Source organism: Amia ocellicauda, chromosome 8 (assembly GCF_036373705.1).
Source record: "Amia ocellicauda isolate fAmiCal2 chromosome 8, fAmiCal2.hap1, whole genome shotgun sequence".
Lineage (NCBI taxonomy): Eukaryota > Metazoa > Chordata > Actinopteri > Amiiformes > Amiidae > Amia > Amia ocellicauda.
This window is the reverse complement of record NC_089857.1, coordinates 7,327,919-7,351,052: the sequence shown is the minus strand read 5'-3', so window position 1 is coordinate 7,351,052 and position 23,134 is coordinate 7,327,919. Positions and strand designations below refer to the sequence as shown.

The 23,134-nt window shown below is 43.4% G+C and overlaps 15 non-coding genes and 4 pseudogenes across 15 annotated transcripts; all 19 read left to right on the top strand.

The window, feature by feature from the left end:
* The first annotated feature begins 1,064 nt into the window (after positions 1–1,064).
* On the top strand, positions 1,065–1,193 carry LOC136757353 (uncharacterized; annotated as a pseudogene).
* A 1,066-nt stretch (positions 1,194–2,259) lies between these two features.
* LOC136756059 (5S ribosomal RNA) lies at positions 2,260–2,378 on the top strand. Its single transcript, XR_010818162.1, has one exon. It is a non-coding gene; the product is annotated as a 5S ribosomal RNA (ribosomal RNA).
* Positions 2,379–3,444: 1,066 nt separating this feature from the next.
* On the top strand, positions 3,445–3,563 carry LOC136757135 (5S ribosomal RNA). Its single transcript, XR_010819177.1, has one exon. It is a non-coding gene; the product is annotated as a 5S ribosomal RNA (ribosomal RNA).
* Positions 3,564–4,628: 1,065 nt separating this feature from the next.
* On the top strand, positions 4,629–4,747 carry LOC136756696 (5S ribosomal RNA). The gene has a single exon (XR_010818762.1). It is a non-coding gene; the product is annotated as a 5S ribosomal RNA (ribosomal RNA).
* Positions 4,748–5,813: 1,066 nt separating this feature from the next.
* Positions 5,814–5,942, top strand: LOC136757352 (uncharacterized; annotated as a pseudogene).
* Positions 5,943–7,008: 1,066 nt separating this feature from the next.
* LOC136756058 (5S ribosomal RNA) lies at positions 7,009–7,127 on the top strand. Its single transcript, XR_010818161.1, has one exon. It is a non-coding gene; the product is annotated as a 5S ribosomal RNA (ribosomal RNA).
* A 1,066-nt stretch (positions 7,128–8,193) lies between these two features.
* LOC136757640 (uncharacterized) lies at positions 8,194–8,312 on the top strand (annotated as a pseudogene).
* A 1,054-nt stretch (positions 8,313–9,366) lies between these two features.
* LOC136756763 (5S ribosomal RNA) lies at positions 9,367–9,485 on the top strand. The gene has a single exon (XR_010818824.1). It is a non-coding gene; the product is annotated as a 5S ribosomal RNA (ribosomal RNA).
* Positions 9,486–10,562: 1,077 nt separating this feature from the next.
* On the top strand, positions 10,563–10,681 carry LOC136756125 (5S ribosomal RNA). The gene has a single exon (XR_010818228.1). It is a non-coding gene; the product is annotated as a 5S ribosomal RNA (ribosomal RNA).
* A 1,054-nt stretch (positions 10,682–11,735) lies between these two features.
* Positions 11,736–11,854, top strand: LOC136755984 (5S ribosomal RNA). The gene has a single exon (XR_010818091.1). It is a non-coding gene; the product is annotated as a 5S ribosomal RNA (ribosomal RNA).
* A 1,054-nt stretch (positions 11,855–12,908) lies between these two features.
* On the top strand, positions 12,909–13,027 carry LOC136756761 (5S ribosomal RNA). Its single transcript, XR_010818823.1, has one exon. It is a non-coding gene; the product is annotated as a 5S ribosomal RNA (ribosomal RNA).
* A 1,077-nt stretch (positions 13,028–14,104) lies between these two features.
* Positions 14,105–14,223, top strand: LOC136756124 (5S ribosomal RNA). Its single transcript, XR_010818227.1, has one exon. It is a non-coding gene; the product is annotated as a 5S ribosomal RNA (ribosomal RNA).
* A 1,054-nt stretch (positions 14,224–15,277) lies between these two features.
* On the top strand, positions 15,278–15,396 carry LOC136756875 (5S ribosomal RNA). The gene has a single exon (XR_010818929.1). It is a non-coding gene; the product is annotated as a 5S ribosomal RNA (ribosomal RNA).
* Positions 15,397–16,452: 1,056 nt separating this feature from the next.
* Positions 16,453–16,571, top strand: LOC136757323 (5S ribosomal RNA). The gene has a single exon (XR_010819357.1). It is a non-coding gene; the product is annotated as a 5S ribosomal RNA (ribosomal RNA).
* A 1,055-nt stretch (positions 16,572–17,626) lies between these two features.
* On the top strand, positions 17,627–17,745 carry LOC136756873 (5S ribosomal RNA). Its single transcript, XR_010818928.1, has one exon. It is a non-coding gene; the product is annotated as a 5S ribosomal RNA (ribosomal RNA).
* Positions 17,746–18,801: 1,056 nt separating this feature from the next.
* LOC136757322 (5S ribosomal RNA) lies at positions 18,802–18,920 on the top strand. The gene has a single exon (XR_010819356.1). It is a non-coding gene; the product is annotated as a 5S ribosomal RNA (ribosomal RNA).
* Positions 18,921–19,986: 1,066 nt separating this feature from the next.
* LOC136756123 (5S ribosomal RNA) lies at positions 19,987–20,105 on the top strand. Its single transcript, XR_010818226.1, has one exon. It is a non-coding gene; the product is annotated as a 5S ribosomal RNA (ribosomal RNA).
* A 1,066-nt stretch (positions 20,106–21,171) lies between these two features.
* LOC136757578 (uncharacterized) lies at positions 21,172–21,280 on the top strand (annotated as a pseudogene).
* A 1,058-nt stretch (positions 21,281–22,338) lies between these two features.
* LOC136756122 (5S ribosomal RNA) lies at positions 22,339–22,457 on the top strand. Its single transcript, XR_010818225.1, has one exon. It is a non-coding gene; the product is annotated as a 5S ribosomal RNA (ribosomal RNA).
* Positions 22,458–23,134: the final 677 nt, after the last annotated feature.

The window sequence follows — 23,134 nt, the reverse complement described above, 5'->3', positions numbered from 1 at the left end:
TGCACCTTATACACACCAGAGGGCGACAAATCACGAGTTTTAACTTTGGATACACACAATTTCATCATTATTTCAGATTTTACTTCCCCAAATACACAGGCATACAATAGATCTTGTTCTCCAACGTAAACGGTCCCTAGTAACTAGGGTACATTCGTAAATAAATTGAGCATCATGGCTAGAAGTGACTAAATGTTGCCTAATCTTTCTCATCGAGAAATGACACAATTACAGCAACACAAAAAGGAACTTCACCGGACAAAGTTCAGTGCTCACAAGGAGCCTCATTCAACACACACGGTTCCATTCCCATTCATGCAAAGCACGAAAGTGTAAAACTTGGGAACATACTTGAGAGCAAAGATCACATTCAATCTCATTGAAGGCACGGATGTGAATGCAACGGGATGAAATTACTGAAATGATGCCTGCCCTCGAACTGTGATGATGGACTACCCGACTCGCCAATAATATTGGGTTCTGGTGTATTGAAATACAGGAGCTGCTGGATTTGTGTGTTTTCTTACCCCCTCACCATAGATTGTCAAATGTTTAAACAACTGAACTTATATTCAAGGTTTGTTTCTCTTCATATGTTTTACTGGTTTACATTTGTCTCAGCAACCTGTTGAATGATTCTTCTGCTTTCAAAACAAAATGACAACAGGATGAATGCACACACTTGAAAATACAATACATGCAATGTTATGCATCATAGTGATGCAACCTCCTTTCAGTTTCATACTGCATGTCAATTGAAATCCTTACTGAAATGCACACCTTCTCAAGATTGCGCTTGACTGGCGTGTCAGGCACTCAATTACAGCTGTTTTATCAAGACAATGTGTTCGTTTTGTAATATATAGTTCCGGTCTGGTGTGGCACCCCAGCTAACGCACAACGTTGCCACAACGTTGCCACAATGTGGCGTGTTAGTAGGGACTGTCTGCGGCGCGCTGGTGTGTCCCGGGCTTTAGAGTAGAGAGACAGTTCAACTGTAAGTATGAACGGCAGAAACGGATATTGCCTTCCCTTTAAGTAGAGCGTCAGGGACAGCCTCCCTGGCTTACGGCCATACTAGCCTGAATACGCCCGATCTCGTCCGATATCGTCCGATCTCGGAAGCTAAGCAGGCTCGGGCCTGGTCAGTACTTGGATGGGAGACCGCCTGGGAATACCAGGTGCTGTAAGCTTTTGCATCTTTTACACACCAGAGGGCGACAAATCACAAGTTTTAACTTTGGATACACGCAATTTCATCATTATTTCAGATTTTACTTCCCCAAATACACAGGCATACAATAGATCTTGTTCTCCAACGTAAACGGTCCCTAGTAACTAGGGTACATTCGTAAATAAATTGAGCATCATGGCTAGAAGTGACTAAATGTTGCCTAATCTTTCTCATCGAGAAATGACACAATTACAGCAACACAAAAAGGAACTCCACCGGACAAAGTTCAGTGCTCACAAGGAGCCTCATTCAACACACACGGTTCCATTCCCATTCATGCAAAGCACGAAAGTGTAAAACTTGGGAACATACTTGAGAGCAAAGATCACATTCAATCTCATTCAAGGCACGGATGTGAATGCAACGGGATGAAATTACTGAAATGATGCCTGCCCTCGAACTGTGATGATGGACTACCCGACTCGCCAATAATATTGGGTTCTGGTGTATTGAAATACAGGAGCTGCTGGATTTGTGTGTTTTCTTACCCCCTCACCATAGTTTGTCAAATGTTTAAACAACTGAACTTACATTCAAGGTTTGTTTCTCTTCATATGTTTTACTGGTTTACATTTGTCTCAGCAACCTGTTGAATGATTCTTCTGCTTTCAAAACAAAATGACAACAGGATGAATGCACACACTTGAAAATACACTACATGCAATGTTATGCATCATAGTGATGCAACCTCCTTTCAGTTTCATACTGCATGTCAATTGAAATCCTTACTGAAATGCACACCTTCTCAAGATTGCGCTTGACTGGCGTGTCAGGCACTCAATTACAGCTGTTTTATCAAGACAATGTGTTCGTTTTGTAAAATATAGTTCCGGTCTGGTGTGGCACCCCAGCTAACGCACAACGTTGCCACAACGTTGCCACAACGTGGCGTGTTAGCAGGGACTGCCTGCGGCGCGCTGGTGTGTCCCGGGCTTTAGAGTAGAGAGACAGTTAAACTGTAAGTATGAACGGCAGAAACGGATATTGCCTTCCCTTTAACTAGAGCGTCAGGGACAGCCTCCCTGGCTTACGGCCATACTAGCCTGAATACGCCCGATCTCGTCCGATCTCGGAAGCCAAGCAGGCTCGGGCCTGGTCAGTACTTGGATGGGAGACCACCTGGGAATACCAGGTGCTGTAAGCTTTTGCACCTTTTACACACCAGAGGGCGACAAATCACGAGTTTTAACTTTGGATACACACAATTTCATCATTATTTCAGATTTTACTTCCCCAAATACACAGGCATACAATAGATCTTGTTCTCCAACGTAAACGGTCCCTAGTAACTAGGGTACATTCGTAAATAAATTGAGCATCATGGCTAGAAGTGACTAAATGTTGCCTAATCTTTCTCATCGAGAAATGACACAATTACAGCAACACAAAAAGGAACTCCACCGGACAAAGTTCAGTGCTCACAAGGAGCCTCATTCAACACACACGGTTCCATTCCCATTCATGCAAAGCACGAAAGTGTAAAACTTGGGAACATACTTGAGAGCAAAGATCACATTCAATCTCATTCAAGGCACGGATGTGAATGCAACGGGATGAAATTACTGAAATGATGCCTGCCCTCGAACTGTGATGATGGACTACCCGACTCGCCAATAATATTGGGTTCTGGTGTATTGAAATACAGGAGCTGCTGGATTTGTGTGTTTTCTTACCCCCTCACCATAGTTTGTCAAATGTTTAAACAACTGAACTTATATTCAAGGTTTGTTTCTCTTCATATGTTTTACTGGTTTACATTTGTCTCAGCAACCTGTTGAATGATTCTTCTGCTTTCAAAACAAAATGACAACAGGATGAATGCACACACTTGAAAATACAATACATGCAATGTTATGCATCATAGTGATGCAACCTCCTTTCAGTTTCATACTGCATGTCAATTGAAATCCTTACTGAAATGCACACCTTCTCAAGATTGCGCTTGACTGGCGTGTCAGGCACTCAATTACAGCTGTTTTATCAAGACAATGTGTTCGTTTTGTAATATATAGTTCCGGTCTGGTGTGGCACCCCAGCTAACGCACAACGTTGCCACAATGTAGCCACAACGTGGCGTGTTAGCAGGGACTGTCTGCGGCGCGCTGGTGTGTCCCGGGCTTTAGAGTAGAGAGACAGTTCAACTGTAAGTATGAACGGCAGAAACGGATATTGCCTTCCCTTTAAGTAGAGCGTCAGGGACAGCCTCCCTGGCTTACGGCCATACTAGCCTGAATACGCCCGATCTCGTCCGATCTCGGAAGCCAAGCAGGCTCGGGCCTGGTCAGTACTTGGATGGGAGACCGCCTGGGAATACCATGTGCTGTAAGCTCTTGCACCTTTTAATAAACCAGAGGGCGACAAATCACGAGTTTTAACTTTGGATACACACAATTTCATCATTATTTCAGATTTTACTTCCCCAAATACACAGGCTTACAATAGATCTTGTTCTCCAACGTAAACGGTCCCTAGTAACTAGGGTACATTCGTCAATAAATTGAGCATCATGGCTAGAAGTGACTAAATGTTGCCTAATCTTTCACATCAAGAAATGACACAATTACAGCAACAAAAAAGGAACTCCACCGCACAAAGTTCAGTGCTCACAAGGAGCATCATTCAACACACACGGTTCCATTCCCATTCATGCAAACCACGAAAGTGTAAAACTTGGGAACGTACTTGAGAGTAAAGATAACATTCAATCTCATTCAAGGCACGGATGTGAATGCAACGGGATGAAATTACTGAAATGATGCCTGCCCTCGAACTGTGATGATGGACTACACGACTCGCCAATAATATTGGGTTCCGGTGTATTGAAATACAGGAGCTGCTGGATTTGTGTGTTTTCTTACCCCTCACCATAGATTGTCAAATGTTTAAACAACTGAACTTATATTCAAGGTTTGTTTCTCTTCATATGTTTTACTGGTTTACATTTGTCTCAGCATCCTGTTGAATGATTCTTGTGCTTTCAAAACAAAATGACAACAGGATGAATGCACACACTTGAAAATACAATACATGCAATGTTATGCATCATAGTGATGCAACCTCCTTTCAGTTTCATACTGCATGTCAATTGAAATCCTTACTGAAATGCACACCATCTCAAGATTGCGCTTGACTGGCAAGTCAGGCACTCAATTACAGCTGTTTTATCAAGACAATGTGTTCGTTTTGTAAAATATAGTTCCGGTCTGGTGTGGCACCCCAGCTAACGCACAACGTTGCCACAACGTTGCCACAACGTGGCGTGTTAGCAGGGACTGTCTGCAGCGCGCTGGTGTGTCCCGGGCTTTAGAGTAGAGAGACAGTTCAACTGTAAGTATGAACGGCAGAAACGGATATTGCCTTCCCTTTAAGTAGAGCGTCAGGGACAGCCTCCCTGGCTTACGGCCATACTAGCCTGAATACGCCCGATCTCGTCCGATCTCGGAAGCCAAGCAGGCTCAGGCCTGGTCAGTACTTGGATGGGAGACCACCTGGGAATAGCAGGTGCTGTAAGCTTTTGCACCTTATACACACCAGAGGGCGACAAATCACGAGTTTTAACTTTGGATACACACAATTTCATCATTATTTCAGATTTTACTTCCCCAAATACACAGGCATACAATAGATCTTGTTCTCCAACGTAAACGGTCCCTAGTAACTAGGGTACATTCGTAAATAAATTGAGCATCATGGCTAGAAGTGACTAAATGTTGCCTAATCTTTCTCATCGAGAAATGACACAATTACAGCAACACAAAAAGGAACTTCACCGGACAAAGTTCAGTGCTCACAAGGAGCCTCATTCAACACACACGGTTCCATTCCCATTCATGCAAAGCACGAAAGTGTAAAACTTGGGAACATACTTGAGAGCAAAGATCACATTCAATCTCATTGAAGGCACGGATGTGAATGCAACGGGATGAAATTACTGAAATGATGCCTGCCCTCGAACTGTGATGATGGACTACCCGACTCGCCAATAATATTGGGTTCTGGTGTATTGAAATACAGGAGCTGCTGGATTTGTGTGTTTTCTTACCCCCTCACCATAGTTTGTCAAATGTTTAAACAACTGAACTTATATTCAAGGTTTGTTTCTCTTCATATGTTTTACTGGTTTACATTTGTCTCAGCAACCTGTTGAATGATTCTTCTGCTTTCAAAACAAAATGACAACAGGATGAATGCACACACTTGAAAATACAATACATGCAATGTTATGCATCATAGTGATGCAACCTCCTTTCAGTTTCATACTGCATGTCAATTGAAATCCTTACTGAAATGCACACCTTCTCAAGATTGCGCTTGACTGGCGTGTCAGGCACTCAATTACAGCTGTTTTATCAAGACAATGTGTTCGTTTTGTAATATATAGTTCCGGTCTGGTGTGGCACCCCAGCTAACGCACAACGTTGCCACAACGTTGCCACAATGTGGCGTGTTAGCAGGGACTGTCTGCGGCGCGCTGGTGTGTCCCGGGCTTTAGAGTAGAGAGACAGTTCAACTGTAAGTATGAACGGCAGAAACGGATATTGCCTTCCCTTTAAGTAGAGCGTCAGGGACAGCCTCCCTGGCTTACGGCCATACTAGCCTGAATACGCCCGATCTCGTCCGATATCGTCCGATCTCGGAAGCTAAGCAGGCTCGGGCCTGGTCAGTACTTGGATGGGAGACCGCCTGGGAATACCAGGTGCTGTAAGCTTTTGCATCTTTTACACACCAGAGGGCGACAAATCACAAGTTTTAACTTTGGATACACGCAATTTCATCATTATTTCAGATTTTACTTCCCCAAATACACAGGCATACAATAGATCTTGTTCTCCAACGTAAACGGTCCCTAGTAACTAGTGTACATTCATAAATAAATTGAGCATCATGGCTAGAAGTGACTAAATGTTGCCTAATCTTTCTCATCGAGAAATGACACAATTACAGCAACACAAAAAGGAACTCCACCGGACAAAGTTCAGTGCTCACAAGGAGCCTCATTCAACACACACGGTTCCATTCCCATTCATGCAAAGCACGAAAGTGTAAAACTTGGGAACATACTTGAGAGCAAAGATCACATTCAATCTCATTCAAGGCACGGATGTGAATGCAACGGGATGAAATTACTGAAATGATGCCTGCCCTCGAACTGTGATGATGGACTACCCGACTCGCCAATAATATTGGGTTCTGGTGTATTGAAATACAGGAGCTGCTGGATTTGTGTGTTTTCTTACCCCCTCACCATAGTTTGTCAAATGTTTAAACAACTGAACTTACATTCAAGGTTTGTTTCTCTTCATATGTTTTACTGGTTTACATTTGTCTCAGCAACCTGTTGAATGATTCTTCTGCTTTCAAAACAAAATGACAACAGGATGAATGCACACACTTGAAAATACACTACATGCAATGTTATGCATCATAGTGATGCAACCTCCTTTCAGTTTCATACTGCATGTCAATTGAAATCCTTACTGAAATGCACACCTTCTCAAGATTGCGCTTGACTGGCGTGTCAGGCACTCAATTACAGCTGTTTTATCAAGACAATGTGTTCGTTTTGTAAAATATAGTTCCGGTCTGGTGTGGCACCCCAGCTAACGCACAACGTTGCCACAACGTTGCCACAACGTGGCGTGTTAGCAGGGACTGCCTGCGGCGCGCTGGTGTGTCCCGGGCTTTAGAGTAGAGAGACAGTTAAACTGTAAGTATGAACGGCAGAAACGGATATTGCCTTCCCTTTAACTAGAGCGTCAGGGACAGCCTCCCTGGCTTACGGCCATACTAGCCTGAATACGCCCGATCTCGTCCGATCTCGGAAGCCAAGCAGGCTCGGGCCTGGTCAGTACTTGGATGGGAGACCACCTGGGAATACCAGGTGCTGTAAGCTTTTGCACCTTTTACACACCAGAGGGCGACAAATCACGAGTTTTAACTTTGGATACACACAATTTCATCATTATTTCAGATTTTACTTCCCCAAATACACAGGCATACAATAGATCTTGTTCTCCAACGTAAACGGTCCCTAGTAACTAGGGTACATTCGTAAATAAATTGAGCATCATGGCTAGAAGTGACTAAATGTTGCCTAATCTTTCTCATCGAGAAATGACACAATTACAGCAACACAAAAAGGAACTCCACCGCACAAAGTTCAGTGCTCACAAGGAGCCTCATTCAACACACACGGTTCCATTCCCATTCATGCAAAGCACGAAAGTGTAAAACTTGGGAACATACTTGAGAGCAAAGATCACATTCAATCTCATTCAAGGCACGGATGTGAATGCAACGGGATGAAATTACTGAAATGATGCCTGCCCTCGAACTGTGATGATGGACTACCCGACTCGCCAATAATATTGGGTTCTGGTGTATTGAAATACAGGAGCTGCTGGATTTGTGTGTTTTCTTACCCCCTCACCATAGTTTGTCAAATGTTTAAACAACTGAACTTATATTCAAGGTTTGTTTCTCTTCATATGTTTTACTGGTTTACATTTGTCTCAGCAACCTGTTGAATGATTCTTCTGCTTTCAAAACAAAATGACAACAGGATGAATGCACACACTTGAAAATACAATACATGCAATGTTATGCATCATAGTGATGCAACCTCCTTTCAGTTTCATACTGCATGTCAATTGAAATCCTTACTGAAATGCACACCTTCTCAAGATTGCGCTTGACTGGCGTGTCAGGGACTCAATTACAGCTGTTTTATCAAGACAATGTGTTCGTTTTGTAATATATAGTTCCGGTCTGGTGTGGCACCCCAGCTAACGCACAACGTTGCCACAACGTTGCCACAACGTGGCGTGTTAGCAGGGACTGTCTGCGGCGCGCTGGTGTGTCCCGGGCTTTAGAGTAGAGAGACAGTTCAACTGTAAGTATGAACGGCAGAAACGGATATTGCCTTCCCTTTAACTAGAGCGTCAGGGACAGCCTCCCTGGCTTACGGCCATACTAGCCTGAATACGCCCGATGTCGTCCGATCTCAGAAGCCAAGCAGGCTCGGGTCTGGTCAGTACTTGGATGGGAGACCGCCTGGGAATACCAGGTGCTGTAAGCTTCTGCACCTTTTACACACCAGAGGGCGACAAATCACGAGTTTTAACTTTGGATACACACAATTTCATCATTATTTCAGATTTTACTTCCCCAAATACACAGGCATACAATAGATCTTGTTCTCCAACGTAAACGGTCCCTAGTAACTAGGGTACATTCGTAAATAAATTGAGCATCATGGCTAGAAGTGACTAAATGTTGCCTAATCTTTCTCATCGAGAAATGACACAATTACAGCAACACAAAAAGAACTCCACCGGACAAAGTTCAGTGCTCACAAGGAGCCTCATTCAACACACACGGTTCCATTCCCATTCATGCAAAGCACGAAAGTGTAAAACTTGGGAACATACTTGAGAGCAAAGATCACATTCAATCTCATTCAAGGCACGGATGTGAATGCAACGGGATGAAATTACTGAAATGATGCCTGCCCTCGAACTGTGATGATGGACTACCCGACTCGCCAATAATATTGGGTTCTGGTGTATTGAAATACAGGAGCTGCTGGATTTGTGTGTTTTCTTACCCCCTCACCATAGTTTGTCAAATGTTTAAACAACTGAACTTATATTCAAGGTTTGTTTCTCTTCATATGTTTTACTGGTTTACATTTGTCTCAGCAACCTGTTGAATGATTATTGTGCTTTCAAAACAAAATGACAACAGGATGAATGCACACACTTGAAAATACAATACATGCAATGTTATGCATCATAGTGATGCAACCTCCTTTCAGTTTCATACTGCATGTCAATTGAAATCCTTTCTGAAATGCACACCTTCTCAAGATTGCGCTTGACTGGCGTGTCAGGCACTCAATTACAGCTGTTTTATCAAGAAAATGTGTTAGTTTTGTAAAATATAGTTCCGGTCTGGTGTGGCACCCCAGCTAAGGCACAACGTTGCCACAACGTTTCGTGTTAGCAGGGACTGTCTGCGGCGCGCTGGTGTGTCCCGGACTTTAGAGTAGAGAGACAGTTCAACTGCAAGTATGAGCGGCAGAAACGGATATTGCCTTCCCTTTAAGTAGAGCGTCAGGGACAGCCTCCCTGGCTTACGGCCATACTAGCCTGAATACGTCCGATCTCGTCCGATCTCGGAAGCTAAGCAGGCTCAGGCCTGGTCAGTACTTGGATGGGAGACCGCCTAGGAATACCAGGTGCTGTAAGCTTTTGCATCTTTTACACACCAGAGGGCGACAAATCACGAGTTTTAACTTTGGATACACGCAATTTCATCATTATTTCAGATTTGACTTCCCCAAATACACAGGCATACAATAGATCTTGTTCTCCAACGTAAACGGTCCCTAGTAACTAGGGTACATTCGTAAATAAATTGAGCATCATGGCTAGAAGTGACTAAATGTTGCCTAATCTTTCTCATCAAGAAATGACACAATTACAGCAACACAAAAAGGAACTCCACCGGACAAAGTTCAGTGCTCACAAGGAGCCTCATTCAACACACACGGTTCCATTCCCATTCATGCAAAGCACGAAAGTGTAAAACTTGGGAACATACTTGAGAGCAAAGATCACATTCAATCTCATTCAAGGCACGGATGTGAATGCAACGGGATGAAATTACTGAAATGATGCCTGCCCTCGAACTGTGATGATGGACTACCCGACTCGCCAATAATATTGGGTTCTGGTGTATTGATATACAGGAGCTGCTGGATTTGTGTGTTTTCTTACCCCCTCACCATAGTTTGTCAAATGTTTAAACAACTGAACTTATATTCAAGGTTTGTTTCTCTTCATATGTTTTACTGGTTTACATTTGTCTCAGCAACCTGTTGAATGATTCTTCTGCTTTCAAAACAAAATGACAACAGGATGAATGCACACACTTGAAAATACACTACATGCAATGTTATGCATCATAGTGATGCAACCTCCTTTCAGTTTCATACTGCATGTCAATTGAAATCCTTACTGAAATGCACACCTTCTCAAGATTGCGCTTGACTGGCGTGTCAGGCACTCAATTACAGCTGTTTTATCAAGACAATGTGTTCGTTTTGTAAAATATAGTTCCGGTCTGGTGTGGCACCCCAGCTAACGCACAACGTTGCCACAACGTTGCCACAACGTTGCCACAATGTGGCGTGTTAGCAGGGACTGTCTGTGGCGCGCTGGTGTGTCCCGGGCTTTAGAGTAGAGAGACAGTTCAACTGCAAGTATGAATGGCAGAAACGGATTTTGCCTTCCCTTTAAATAGAGCGTCAGGGACAGCCTTCCTGGCTTACGGCCATACTAGCCTGAATACGCCCGATCTCGTCCGATCTCGGAAGCCAAGCAGGCTCGGGCCTGGTCAGTACTTGGATGGGAGACCGCCTGGGAATACCAGGTGCTGTAAGCTTTTGCACCTTTTACACACCAGAGGGCGACAAATCACGAGTTTTAACTTTGGATACACACAATTTCAGCATTATTTCAGATTTTACTTCCCCAAATACACAGGCATACAATAGATCTTGTTCTCCAACGTAAACGGTCCCTAGTAACTAGGGTACATTCGTAAATAAATTGAGCATCATGGCTAGAAGTGACTAAATGTTGCCTAATCTTTCTCATCAAGAAATGACACAATTATAGCAACACAAAAAGGAACTCCACCGCACAAAGTTCAGTGCTCACAAGGAGCCTCATTCAACACACACGGTTCCATTCCCATTCATGCAAACCACGAAAGTGTAAAACTTGGGAACGTACTTGAGAGTAAAGATAACATTCAATCTCATTCAAGGCACGCATGTGAATGCAACGGGATGAAATTACTGAAATGATGCCTGCCCTCGAACTGTGATGATGGACTACCCGACTCGCCAATAATATTGGGTTCTGGTGTATTGAAATACAGGAGCTGCTGGATTTGTGTGTTTTCTTACCCCTCACCATAGTTTATCAAATGTTTAAACAACTGAAGTTATATTCAAGGTTTGTTTCTCTTCATATGTTTTACTGGTTTACATTTGTCTCAGCATCCTGTTGAATGATTCTTGTGCTTTCAAAACAAAATGACAACAGGATGAATGCACACACTTGAAAATACACTACATGCAATGTTATGCATCATAGTGATGCAACCTCCTTTCAGTTTCATACTGCATGTCAATTGAAATCCTTACTGAAATGCACACCTTCTCAAGATTGCGCTTGACTGGCGTGTCAGGCACTCAATTACAGCTGTTTTATCAAGACAATGTGTTCGTTTTGTAAAATATAGTTCCGGTCTGGTGTGGCACCCCAGCTAACGCACAACGTTGCCACAACGTGGCGTGTTAGCAGGGACTGTCTGCGGCGCGCTGGTGTGTCCCGGACTTTAGAGTAGAGAGACAGTTCAACTGCAAGTATGAGCGGCAGAAACGGATATTGCCTTCCCTTTAAGTAGAGCATCAGGGACAGCCTCCCTGGCTTACGGCCATACTAGCCTGAATATGCCCGATCTCGTCCGATCTCGGAAGCTAAGCAGGCTCGGGCCTGGTCAGTACTTGGATGGGAGACCTCCTGGGAATACCAGGTGCTGTAAGCTTTTGCACCTTTTACACACCAGAGGGCGACAAATCACGAGTTTTAACTTTGGATACACACAATTTCATCATTATTTCAGATTTGACTTCCCCAAATACACAGGCATACAATAGATCTTGTTCTCCAACGTAAACGGTCCCTAGTAACTAGGGTACATTCGTAAATAAATTGAGCATCATGGCTAGAAGTGACTAAATGTTGCCTAATCTTTCTCATCAAGAAATGACACAATTACAGCAACACAAAAAGGAACTCCACCGGACAAAGTTCAGTGCTCACAAGGAGCCTCATTCAACACACACGGTTCCATTCCCATTCATGCAAAGCACGAAAGTGTAAAACTTGGGAACGTACTTGAGAGCAAAGATCACATTCAATCTCATTCAAGGCACGGATGTGAATGCAACGGGATGAAATTACTGAAATGATGCCTGCCCTCGAACTGTGATGATGGACTACCCGACTCGCCAATAATATTGGGTTCTGGTGTATTGATATACAGGAGCTGCTGGATTTGTGTGTTTTCTTACCCCCTCACCATAGTTTGTCAAATGTTTAAACAACTGAACTTATATTCAAGGTTTGTTTCTCTTCATATGTTTTACTGGTTTACATTTGTCTCAGCAACCTGTTGAATGATTCTTCTGCTTTCAAAACAAAATGACAACAGGATGAATGCACACACTTGAAAATACACTACATGCAATGTTATGCATCATAGTGATGCAACCTCCTTTCAGTTTCATACTGCATGTCAATTGAAATCCTTACTGAAATGCACACCTTCTCAAGATTGCGCTTGACTGGCGTGTCAGGCACTCAATTACAGCTGTTTTATCAAGACAATGTGTTCGTTTTGTAAAATATAGTTCGGTCTGGTGTGGCACCCCAGCTAAGGCACAACGTTGCCACAACGTTTCGTGTTAGCAGGGACTGTCTGCGGCGCGCTGGTGTGTCCCGGACTTTAGAGTAGAGAGACAGTTCAACTGCAAGTATGAGCGGCAGAAACGGATATTGCCTTCCCTTTAAGTAGAGCGTCAGGGACATCCTCCCTGGCTTACGGCCATACTAGCCTGAATACGTCCGATCTCGTCCGATCTCGGAAGCTAAGCAGGCTCAGGCCTGGTCAGTACTTGGATGGGAGACCGCCTAGGAATACCAGGTGCTGTAAGCTTTTGCATCTTTTACACACCAGAGGGCGACAAATCACGAGTTTTAACTTTGGATACACGCAATTTCATCATTATTTCAGATTTGACTTCCCCAAATACACAGGCATACAATAGATCTTGTTCTCCAACGTAAACGGTCCCTAGTAACTAGGGTACATTCGTAAATAAATTGAGCATCATGGCTAGAAGTGACTAAATGTTGCCTAATCTTTCTCATCAAGAAATGACACAATTACAGCAACACAAAAAGGAACTCCACCGGACAAAGTTCAGTGCTCACAAGGAGCCTCATTCAACACACACGGTTCCATTCCCATTCATGCAAAGCACGAAAGTGTAAAACTTGGGAACATACTTGAGAGCAAAGATCACATTCAATCTCATTCAAGGCACGGATGTGAATGCAACGGGATGAAATTACTGAAATGATGCCTGCCCTCGAACTGTGATGATGGACTACCCGACTCGCCAATAATATTGGGTTCTGGTGTATTGATATACAGGAGCTGCTGGATTTGTGTGTTTTCTTACCCCCTCACCATAGTTTGTCAAATGTTTAAACAACTGAACTTATATTCAAGGTTTGTTTCTCTTCATATGTTTTACTGGTTTACATTTGTCTCAGCAACCTGTTGAATGATTCTTCTGCTTTCAAAACAAAATGACAACAGGATGAATGCACACACTTGAAAATACACTACATGCAATGTTATGCATCATAGTGATGCAACCTCCTTTCAGTTTCATACTGCATGTCAATTGAAATCCTTACTGAAATGCACACCTTCTCAAGATTGCGCTTGACTGGCGTGTCAGGCACTCAATTACAGCTGTTTTATCAAGACAATGTGTTCGTTTTGTAAAATATAGTTCCGGTCTGGTGTGGCACCCCAGCTAACGCACAACGTTGCCACAACGTTGCCACAACGTTGCCACAATGTGGCGTGTTAGCAGGGACTGTCTGTGGCGCGCTGGTGTGTCCCGGGCTTTAGAGTAGAGAGACAGTTCAACTGCAAGTATGAATGGCAGAAACGGATTTTGCCTTCCCTTTAAATAGAGCGTCAGGGACAGCCTTCCTGGCTTACGGCCATACTAGCCTGAATACGCCCGATCTCGTCCGATCTCGGAAGCCAAGCAGGCTCGGGCCTGGTCAGTACTTGGATGGGAGACCGCCTGGGAATACCAGGTGCTGTAAGCTTTTGCACCTTTTACACACCAGAGGGCGACAAATCACGAGTTTTAACTTTGGATACACACAATTTCAGCATTATTTCAGATTTTACTTCCCCAAATACACAGGCATACAATAGATCTTGTTCTCCAACGTAAACGGTCCCTAGTAACTAGGGTACATTCGTAAATAAATTGAGCATCATGGCTAGAAGTGACTAAATGTTGCCTAATCTTTCTCATCAAGAAATGACACAATTATAGCAACACAAAAAGGAACTCCACCGCACAAAGTTCAGTGCTCACAAGGAGCCTCATTCAACACACACGGTTCCATTCCCATTCATGCAAACCACGAAAGTGTAAAACTTGGGAACGTACTTGAGAGTAAAGATAACATTCAATCTCATTCAAGGCACGCATGTGAATGCAACGGGATGAAATTACTGAAATGATGCCTGCCCTCGAACTGTGATGATGGACTACCCGACTCGCCAATAATATTGGGTTCTGGTGTATTGAAATACAGGAGCTGCTGGATTTGTGTGTTTTCTTACCCCTCACCATAGTTTATCAAATGTTTAAACAACTGAAGTTATATTCAAGGTTTGTTTCTCTTCATATGTTTTACTGGTTTACATTTGTCTCAGCATCCTGTTGAATGATTCTTGTGCTTTCAAAACAAAATGACAACAGGATGAATGCACACACTTGAAAATACACTACATGCAATGTTATGCATCATAGTGATGCAACCTCCTTTCAGTTTCATACTGCATGTCAATTGAAATCCTTACTGAAATGCACACCTTCTCAAGATTGCGCTTGACTGGCGTGTCAGGCACTCAATTACAGCTGTTTTATCAAGACAATGTGTTCGTTTTGTAAAATATAGTTCCGGTCTGGTGTGGCACCCCAGCTAACGCACAACGTTGCCACAACGTGGCGTGTTAGCAGGGACTGTCTGCGGCGCGCTGGTGTGTCCCGGACTTTAGAGTAGAGAGACAGTTCAACTGCAAGTATGAGCGGCAGAAACGGATATTGCCTTCCCTTTAAGTAGAGCATCAGGGACAGCCTCCCTGGCTTACGGCCATACTAGCCTGAATATGCCCGATCTCGTCCGATCTCGGAAGCTAAGCAGGCTCGGGCCTGGTCAGTATTTGGATGGGAGACCACCTGGGAAAACCAGGTGCTGTAAGCTTTTGCATCTTTTACACACCAGAGGGCGACAAATCACGAGTTTTAACTTTGGATACACGCAATTTCATCATTATTTCAGATTTGACTTCCCCAAATACACAGGCATACAATAGATCTTGTTCTCCTACGTAAACGGTCCCTAGTAACTAGGGTACATTCGTAAATAAATTGAGCATCATGGCTAGAAGTGACTAAATGTTGCCTAATCTTTCTCATCGAGAAATGACACAATTACAGCAACACAAAAAGGAACTCCACCGGACAAAGTTCAGTGCTCACAAGGAGCCTCATTCAACACACACGGTTCCATTCCCATTCATGCAAAGCACGAAAGTGTAAAACTTGGGAACATACTTGAGAGCAAAGATCACATTCAATCTCATTCAAGGCACGGATGTGAATGCAACGGGATGAAATTACTGAAATGATGCCTGCCCTCGAACTGTGATGATGGACTACCCGACTCGCCAATAATATTGGGTTCTGGTGTATTGAAATACAGGAGCTGCTGGATTTGTGTGTTTTCTTAGCCCCTCACCATAGTTTGTCAAATGTTTAAACAACTGAACTTATATTCAAGGTTTGTTTCTCTTCATATGTTTTACTGGTTTACATTTGTCTCAGCAACCTGTTGAATGATTCTTCTGCTTTCAAAACAAAATGACAACAGGATGAATGCACACACTTGAAAATACAATACATGCAATGTTATGCATCATAGTGATGCAACCTCCTTTCAGTTTCATACTGCATGTCAATTGAAATCCTTACTGAAATGCACACCTTCTCAAGATTGCGCTTGACTGGCGTGTCAGGCACTCAATTACAGCTGTTTTATCAAGACAATGTTTTTTTTTTTGTAAAATATAGTTCCGGTCTGGTGTGGCACCCCAGCTAACGCACAACGTTGCCACAACGTGGCGTGTTAGCAGGGACTGTCTGCGGCGCGCTGGTGTGTCCCCGGCATGAGTGTAGAGAGACAGTTCAACTGTAAGTATGAATGGCAGAAACGGATATTGCCTTCCCTTTAAGTAGAGCGTCAGGGACAGCCTCTCTGGCTTACGGCCATACTAGCCTGAATACGCCCGATCTCGTCCGATCTCGGAAGCCAAGCAGATTCGGGCCTGGTCAGTACTTGGATGGGCGACCGCCTGGGAATACCAGGTGCTGTAAGCTTTTGCACCTTTTACACACCAGAGGGCGACAAATCACGAGTTTTAACTTTGGATACACGCAATTTCATCATTATTTCAGACTTTACTTCCCCAAATACACAGGCATACAATAGATCTTGTTCTCCAACGTAAACGGTCCCTAGTAACTAGGGTACATTCGTCAATAAATTGAGCATCATGGCTAGAAGTGACTAAATGTTGCCTAATCTTTCTCATCGAGAAATGACACAATTACAGCAACACAAAAAGGAACTCCACCGGACAAAGTTCAGTGCTCACAAGGAGCATCATTCAACACACACGGTTCCATTCCCATTCATGCAAAGCACGAAAGTGTAAAACTTGGGAACATACTTGAGAGCAAAGATCACATTCAATCTCATTCAAGGCACGGATGTGAATGCAACGGGATGAAATTACTGAAATGATGCCTGCCCTCGAACTGTGATGATGGACTACCCGACTCGCCAATAATATTGGGTTCTGGTGTATTGAAATACAGGAGCTGCTGGATTTGTGTGTTTTCTTACCCCCTCACCATAGTTTGTCAAATGTTTAAACAACTGAACTTATATTCAAGGTTTGTTTCTCTTCATATGTTTTACTGGTTTACATTTGTCTCAGCAACCTGTTGAATGATTCTTCTGCTTTCAAAACAAAATGACAACAGGATGAATGCACACACTTGAAAATACAATACATGCAATGTTATGCATCATAGTGATGCAACCTCCTTTCAGTTTCATACTGCATGTCAATTGAAATCCTTACTGAAATGCACACCTTCTCAAGATTGCGCTTGACTGGCGTGTCAGGCACTCAATTACAGCTGTTTTATCAAGACAATGTGTTCGTTTTGTAAAATATAGTTCCGGTCTGGTGTGGCACCCCAGCTAACGCACAACGTTGCCACAACGTGGCGTGTTAGCAGGGACTGTCTGCGGCGCGCTGGTGTGTCCCGGACTTTAGAGTAGAGAGACAGTTCAACTGCAAGTATGAGCGGCAGAAACGGATATTGCCTTCCCTTTAAGTAGAGCATCAGGGACAGCCTCCCTGGCTTACGGCCATACTAGCCTGAATATGCCCGATCTCGTCCGATCTCGGAAGCTAAGCAGGCTCGGGCCTGGTCAGTATTTGGATGGGAGACCACCTGGGAAAACCAGGTGCTGTAAGCTTTTGCATCTTTTACACACCAGAGGGCGACAAATCACGAGTTTTAACTTTGGATACACGCAATTTCATCATTATTTCAGATTTGACTTCCCCAAATACACAGGCATACAATAGATCTTGTTCTCCTACGTAAACGGTCCCTAGTAACTAGGGTACATTCGTAAATAAATTGAGCATCATGGCTAGAAGTGACTAAATGTTGCCTAATCTTTCTCATCGAGAAATGACACAATTACAGCAACACAAAAAGGAACTCCACCGGACAAAGTTCAGTGCTCACAAGGAGCCTCATTCAACACACACGGTTCCATTCCCATTCATGCAAAGCACGAAAGTGTAAAACTTGGGAACATACTTGAGAGCAAAGATCACATTCAATCTCATTCAAGGCACGGATGTGAATGCAACGGGATGAAATTACTGAAATGATGCCTGCCCTCGAACTGTGATGATGGACTACCCGACTCGCCAATAATATTGGGTTCTGGTGTATTGAAATACAGGAGCTGCTGGATTTGTGTGTTTTCTTAGCCCCTCACCATAGTTTGTCAAATGTTTAAACAACTGAACTTATATTCAAGGTTTGTTTCTCTTCATATGTTTTACTGGTTTACATTTGTCTCAGCAACCTGTTGAATGATTCTTCTGCTTTCAAAACAAAATGACAACAGGATGAATGCACACACTTGAAAATACAATACATGCAATGTTATGCATCATAGTGATGCAACCTCCTTTCAGTTTCATACTGCATGTCAATTGAAATCCTTACTGAAATGCACACCTTCTCAAGATTGCGCTTGACTGGCGTGTCAGGCACTCAATTACAGCTGTTTTATAAAGACAATGTTTTTTTTTTTGTAAAATATAGTTCCGGTCTGGTGTGGCACCCCAGCTAACGCACAACGTTGCCACAACGTGGCGTGTTAGCAGGGACTGTCTGCGGCGCGCTGGTGTGTCCCCGGCATGAGTGTAGAGAGACAGTTCAACTGTAAGTATGAATGGCAGAAACGGATATTGCCTTCCCTTTAAGTAGAGCGTCAGGGACAGCCTCTCTGGCTTACGGCCATACTAGCCTGAATACGCCCGATCTCGTCCGATCTCGGAAGCCAAGCAGATTCGGGCCTGGTCAGTACTTGGATGGGCGACCGCCTGGGAATACCAGGTGCTGTAAGCTTTTGCACCTTTTACACACCAGAGGGCGACAAATCACGAGTTTTAACTTTGGATACACGCAATTTCATCATTATTTCAGACTTTACTTCCCCAAATACACAGGCATACAATAGATCTTGTTCTCCAACGTAAACGGTCCCTAGTAACTAGGGTACATTCGTCAATAAATTGAGCATCATGGCTAGAAGTGACTAAATGTTGACTAATCTTTCTCATCGAGAAATGACACAATTACAGCAACACAAAAAGGAACTCCACCGGACAAAGTTCAGTGCTCACAAGGAGCATCATTCAACACACACGGTTCCATTCCCATTCATGCAAAGCACGAAAGTGTAAAACTTGGGAACATACTTGAGAGCAAAGATCACATTCAATCTCATTCAAGGCACGGATGTGAATGCAACGGGATGAAATTACTGAAATGATGCCTGCCCTCGAACTGTGATGATGGACTACCCGACTCGCCAATAATATTGGGTTCTGGTGTATTGAAATACAGAAGCTGCTGGATTTGTGTGTTTTCTTACCCCCTCACCATAGTTTGTCAAATGTTTAAACAACTGAACTTATATTCAAGGTTTGTTTCTCTTCATATGTTTTACTGGTTTACATTTGTCTCAGCAACCTGTTGAATGATTCTTCTGCTTTCAAAACAAAATGACAACAGGATGAATGCACACACTTGAAAATACAATACATGCAATGTTATGCATCATAGTGATGCAACCTCCTTTCAGTTTCATACTGCATGTCAATTGAAATCCTTACTGAAATGCACACCTTCTCAAGATTGCGCTTGAATGGCGTGTCAGGCACTCAATTACAGCTGTTTTATCAAGACAATGTGTTCGTTTTGTAAAATATAGTTCCGGTCTGGTGTGGCACCCCAGCTAACGCACAACGTTGCCACAACGTTGCCACAACGTGGCGTGTTAGCAGGGACTGTCTGCGGCGCGTTGGTGTGTCCCGGGCTTTAGAGTAGAGAGACAGTTCAACTGTAAGTATGAACGGCAGAAACGGATATTGCCTTCCCTTTAAGTAGAGCGTCAGGGACAGCCTCCCTGGCTTACGGCCATACTAGCCTGAATACGCCCGATCTCGTCCGATCTCGGAAGCCAAGCAGGCTCGGGCCTGGTCAGTACTTGGATGGGAGACCGCCTGGGAATACCAGGTGCTGTAAGCTTTTGCATCTTTTACACACCAGAGGGCGACAAATCACGAGTTTTAACTTTGGATACACACAATTTCATCATTATTTCAGATTTTACTTCCCCAAATACACAGTCATACAATAGATCTTGTTCTCCAACGTAAACGGTCCCTAGTAACTAGGGTACATTCGTAAATAAATTGAGCATCATGGCTAGAAGTGATTAAATGTTGCCTAATCTTTCTCATCGAGAAATGACACAATTACAGCAACACAAAAAGGAACTCCACCGGACAAAGTTCAGTGCTCACAAGGAGCCTCATTCAACACACACGGTTCCATTCCCATTCATGCAAAGCACGAAAGTGTAAAACTTGGGAACATACTTGAGAGCAAAGATCACATTCAATCTCATTCAAGGCACGGATGTGAATGCAACGGGATGAAATTACTGAAATGATGCCTGCCCTCGAACTGTGATGATGGACTACCCGACTCACCAATAGTATTGGGTTCTGGTGTATTGAAATACAGGAGCTGCTGGATTTGTGTGTTTTCTTACCCCCTCACCATAGTTTGTCAAATGTTTAAACAACTGAACTTATATTCAAGGTTTGTTTCTCTTCATATGTTTTACTGGTTCACATTTGTCTCAGCAACCTGTTGAATGATTCTTCTGCTTTCAAAACAAAATGACAACAGGATGAATGCACACACTTGAAAATACAATACATGCAATGTTATGCATCATAGTGATGCAACCTCCTTTCAGTTTCATACTGCATGTCAATTGAAATCCTTACTGAAATGCACACCTTCTCAAGATTGCGCTTGAATGGCGTGTCAGGCACTCAATTACAGCTGTTTTATCAAGACAATGTGTTCGTTTTGTAAAATATAGTTCCGGTCTGGTGTGGCACCCCAGCTAACGCACAACGTTGCCACAACGTTGCCACAACGTGGCGTGTTAGCAGGGACTGTCTGCGGCGCGCTGGTGTGTCCCGGGCTTTAGAGTAGAGAGACAGTTCAACTGTAAGTATGAACGGCAGAAACGGATATTGCCTTCCCTTTAAGTAGAGCGTCAGGGACAGTATTCCTGGCTTACGGCCATACTAGCCTGAATACGCCCGATCTCGGAAGCTAAGCAGGCTCGGGCCTGGTCAGTACTTGGATGGGAGACCGCCTGGGAATACCAGGTGCTGTAAGCTTTTGCATCTTTTACACACCAGAGGGCGACAAATCACGAGTTTTAACTTTGGATACACGCAATTTCATCATTATTTCAGATTTGACTTCCCCAAATACACAGGCATACAATAGATCTTGTTCTCCAACGTAAACGGTCCCTAGTAACTAGGGTACATTCGTAAATAAATTGAGCATCATGGCTAGAAGTGACTAAATGTTGCCTAATCTTTCTCATCGAGAAATGACACAATTACAGCAACACAAAAAGGAACTCCACCGGACAAAGTTCAGTGCTCACAAGGAGCCTCATTCAACACACACGGTTCCATTCCCATTCATGCAAAGCACGAAAGTGTAAAACTTGGGAACATACTTGAGAGCAAAGATCACATTCAATCTCATTCAAGTCACGGATGTGAATGCAACGGGATGAAATTACTGAAATGATGCCTGCCCTCGAACTGTGATGATGGACTACCCGACTCGCCAATAATATTGGGTTCTGGTGTATTGAAATACAGGGGCTGCTGGATTTGTGTGTTTTCTTACCCCCTCACCATAGTTTGTCAAATGTTTAAACAACTGAACTTATATTCAAGGTTTGTTTCTCTTCATATGTTTTACTGGTTTACATTTGTCTCAGCAACCTCAGCAAGAATGATTCTTCTGCTTTCAAATCAAAATGACAACAGGATGAATGCACACACTTGAAAATACAATACATGCAATGTTATGCATCATAGTGATGCAACCTCCTTTCAGTTTCATACTGCATGTCAATTGAAATCCTTATTGAAATGCACACCTTCTCAAGATTGCGCTTGACTGGCGTGTCAGGCACTCAATTACAGCTGTATTATCAAGACAATGTGTTCGTTTTGTAAAATATAGTTCCGGTCTGGTGTGGCACCCCAGCTAACGCACAACGTTGCCACAACGTTTCGTGTTAGCAGGGACTGTCTGCGGCGCGCTGGTGTGTCCCGGACTTTAGAGTAGAGAGACAGTTCAACTGCAAGTATGAGCAGCAGAAACGGATATTGCCTTCCCTTTAAGTAGAGCGTCAGGGACAGCCTCCCTGGCTTACGGCCATACTAGCCTGAATACGCCCGATCTCGTCCGATCTCGGAAGCCAAGCAGGCTCGGGCCTGGTCAGTACTTGGATGGGAGACCGCCTGGGAATACCAGGTGCTGTAAGCTTTTGCATCTTTTACACACCAGAGGGCGACAAATCACGAGTTTTAACTTTGGATACACGCAATTTCATCATTATTTCAGATTTGACTTCCCCAAATACACAGGCATACAATAGATCTTGTTCTCCAACGTAAACGGTCCCTAGTAACTAGGGTACATTCGTAAATAAATTGAGCATCATGGCTAGAAGTGACTAAATGTTGCCTAATCTTTCTCATCGAGAAATGACACAATTACATCAACACAAAAAGGAACTCCACCGGACAAAGTTCAGTGCTCACAAGGAGCCTCATTCAACACACACGGTTCCATTCCCATTCATGCAAAGCACGAAAGTGTAAAACTTGGGAACATACTTGAGAGCAAAGATCACATTCAATCTCATTCAAGGCACGGATGTGAATGCAACGGGATGAAATTACTGAAATGATGCCTGCCCTCGAACTGTGATGATGGACTACCCGACTCGCCAATAATATTGGGTTCTGGTGTATTGAAATACAGGAGCTGCTGGATTTGTGTGTTTTCTTACCCCCTCACCATAGTTTGTCAAATGTTTAAACAACTGAACTTATATTCAAGGTTTGTTTCTCTTCATATGTTTTACTGGTTTACATTTGTCTCAGCAACCTGTTGAATGATTCTTCTGCTTTCAAAACAAAATGACAACAGGATGAATG